Below are 3,878 nucleotides of genomic sequence, written 5' to 3'. Positions count from 1 at the left end.
TTTGTTTACTCCCCAGAGGCAATAACTGATTTTTTTTTTAGTTTCAAGCCCACAGTGATCTTACCGCCATGGCTCAGAAAATGTGTATATATTGCTGGTTCTTGATTGATAAATTTCAGTCATTATCAGCTCAGATTTCTTTCTTTTTTTTTTTTTTTACAAATAGTTTATTGTCAAATTAGTTTCTACATAACACTCAGTGCTCATCCCCAAAGTGCCCTCCTTCATGCCCATCCCCCCCTCCCCCCCACATCCATCAGTCCTCAGTTTTTGTCAGCATTCAAGAGTCTCTCATGGTTTGCCTCTCTCCCTTTCCCCCACCATTTCCGCCCTTCTTCTCCCCCTTGTTCCTCCGTCAAGTTCCTCCTAATCCTCCTATACGTGCAAACATATGATATTTGTCCTTCTCTGCCTGACTTATTTCGCTCAGCATAACACCCTCAAGGTCCATCCATGTTGCTACCCATGGCCAGATTTCATTGTTTCTCATTGCCATGTAGTATTCCATGGTATAGATAAACCACATCTTCTTGATCCATTCATCTGTTGATGGACACTTAGGCTCTTTCCATGTTTTAGCTATTGTGGAGAGTTCAGCTCAGATTTCTGACTGTGATGGGTTAAGTTTAACTTTATTCCCATCTCATACCTTTCCTTCCCCCAACCATGACAGATTGTTAATTTTACTCTATTTATTCTAAAAAGACGCTATTTACTCTAAGTAGAGTAAAATTAACAATTAAAGCTTACATTATTTTGGCTATGTAAGTATTATTATTTTCAAAGCCAATAGTACTAAGATGACATTTTATTTCTTGTTATTTTTTTTCCTGGAGTTTACAATCTCCTCTACTCCCCACACTGTTTGCCTTATTTGTGTCTTAAATTTTTTTTCAAGATTTTTCTTATGTTAAAGATATGGCCAAGGTCTTTTTCATTTCTTTTTCTTCCCTCCCTCCCTTCTTCCCTTCCTCCACCCATCCATCTATCCATCCATTCATCCATCTTTTTTAAAATTATTTTTTATTTTTTATTTTTTAGGATACCCTTCTTAAATCTCTGCCGGTCCAGTCTACATTGCATGGCTGTAATCCTGGGACCTCCCTGTTGGATACTGGGGGTTTCTCTGGGCTTGGCATTTTCAGAGTTTTGGGCTCTGGATTTCTGGAAGGCAGACTGGCTTCCATGTGGCTGTTCCCTCTCTTTTCTCATGTTGTGTTGGCTGGTTTCCTCTACCTTGTTTCCTGGTAGCACTTCCTCAGACATGCTCCAGGAATTTATTAAAACCTGTCTATAACAAGGGATTCCTCTCTTTTTCCTAATTCTTGCAAGTCTCTGGCTTTTAAAATTCCTATTGTTTTAATGAGTTTTTAGGAGATAAATACATGTACTTAGTCTGCCATTTTGAACCAGATGTCCCACTTAGGGTTAAAATTTCTGTATTTTTTCTCAATTTTTGTATTCCTTTCTCTCTCTGTATTATCATTTTTCACTTAGGTTCATCTATGATTGATGGCAGTGCTCTCAGACAAAACTAGATAGAATGTAGTGTGTGCACTCCACAGTGAGTAACATCAGAGCTAATGCATCCCGAAGTTTAAGCAGGGGTTCATAATGCTTTGCCATGCTTCTTAAGGTGTCTGAGCCATCTTAAATTTGGTAATGTCATTCAGTGTTTGTTAATTATTATATATGGGAATGTGACTTTACAAAATGATGAAACATAGAAAAAGCAATTCTTTTAGATTATACCATATGTGCATAGATGCACACAGACAGATAAAACCACATTTCATCTGATTCCTGAAGACTCTGTTTACCTGCTTGCCTTTTTGAGATTTATCATGGGCATCTCTGAGCCATTTTCAAATTTAAACTAGAGCTGGAACTTCTCCTTCCTGCTCTGTGATTTCGACTGAGCCACTGGTTCCTCTCTGCTTACTTTGAGCAGAAAAGCATGATGTGCTATTCCTATGTTTCCCTTTGGGTTCAGCTCTAATGTCACCTCCCCCACAGACTCTCTTCCAGTCTTCCCAGGGGTTGGTGGCAGAGGTAGAGGTGAAAAGTGTATACTTTGGGATGAGGCAGACCTGTGTTAGAATTCCAGCTTCACCATTTTCTAAGTACATGGACATGGGTATGTTATTCAGCATCTTTGAGTCTGCTTCCTCACCAGTGGGTCAGGAAACCGTACATGTGGGGTCACTTTGTCTGGGTTAGGGATATGTGGGCAGAGACCACACCACATGTTGCTGTAAGGTTAGAGGAAATCCTCAACTTAGAGAACTGTGAACAGGAGAGTTGGTGGGTGACCCTGTCTGTGACTAGTAGGATCCTGCTAGACTTGAGAAATTAATTTCTTGTTGTGCCATTATCTGTTGTTTCTTTTTATTTATTTAATTTTTATTTATTAAATTAAAAATTCACTTTTTAAAAATTATAGTTTATTGTCAAGTTGGTTTCCATATAACACCCAATGCTCATCCCAACAAGTGTCCTCCTCCATGCCCATCTCCCCTTTCCCATTCTCCCCCACCCCTCATCAACCTTGGGCTTCTTCTCAGTATTTAAAATCTCTTACGGTTTGCCTCCCTCCCTCTCCTTTGCTATTTTTCCCCCTTTCCCTCCCCTATGGTCCTCTGTTAAGTTTCTCGTATTCTACATATGAGTGAAAACATATGGTATCTGTCCTTCTCTGCCTGACTTATGTTGCTCAGCAGAGCACCCTCAAGGTCCATCCATATTGCTACAAATGGCCAGATTTCATTCTTTCTCATTGCCACGTAGTATTCCATTGTATAGGTAAACCCCATCTTCTTGATCCATTCGTCCGTGGATGGACACTTAGGCTCTTTCCATGGTTTGGCTATTGTTGAGAGTGCTGCTATGAACATTGGGGTATATGTGCCCCTATGCATCAGCATTTCTGTATCCCTTGGGTAAATTCCTAGGAGTGCTATTGCTGGGTCCTAGGGGAGTTCTAGTGTTAATTTTTTGAGGAATCTCCACACTGTTTTCCAGAGGGGCTGCACCAGTTTACATTCCCCACAACAGTGTAGGAGGGTGCCCGTTTCTCCACATCCTCGCCAGCATCAATAGTCTCCTGATTTGTTCATTTTAGTGGCTAAAATGAACATACCACCGGCATGAGGTGGTATCTCAGTGTGGTTTTGATTTGTATTTCCCTGATGAGGAGGGATGCTGAGCATCGTTTCATGTGTCTGTTGGCCATCTGGATATCTTCTTTTGAGAAGTGTTTTAATGTTAATTTATTTTTTAGAGAGAGAGAGAGCGAGCGAGTATGAGTGGGTGAGGGGCAGAGTGAGAGGGAGACACAGAATCTGAAGCAGGCTCCAGGCTCTGAGCTGTGGAACCCAGGAACTGTGAGATCATGACTTGAGCTGAAGTTGGATGTTTAACCGACTGAGCCACCCAGGTGGCCCTATTGTTTCTTTTTAAATATCTGCTGTTTGCATTATTATTTTTTCTCACACATGCAGACTTTTTTTTTTTTTTTAAATATCAAAAAGGTGCTATAGAGAAGCAGGAGAGACAGCTTGTCAGGAAATGACCCGGGGTCCACTGGTGGTTTCTATGGGGAAAAAATCCACTTGACTCTTACTTCTCATAAACCATAAACTCAAAATCAATTCCAGGTGGATTTTAGACTAAATGTGAAAGCTTAAAAAATAACATTTCCAATAGATAACATAGAATATTTTCATGAACTTCGGGCGTGGATAAAGATTTCTTAGAACAAACACACTAATCTTAAGAAAAATTGATAACTAGGTCTTAAGGAAATTAAAAAACTCCTTTTCATCAAAGGATACCTTTTTTTTTTTTTAAATGTTTTATTTATTTCTAGGAGAGAGACA

The sequence above is a fragment of the Hyaena hyaena genome, unplaced genomic scaffold (genome assembly GCF_003009895.1).
Source record: "Hyaena hyaena isolate Hyena2069 unplaced genomic scaffold, ASM300989v1 scaffold_155, whole genome shotgun sequence".
Taxonomy (NCBI): Eukaryota; Metazoa; Chordata; class Mammalia; order Carnivora; family Hyaenidae; genus Hyaena; species Hyaena hyaena.
Note: the sequence above shows the minus strand (reverse complement) of the source record.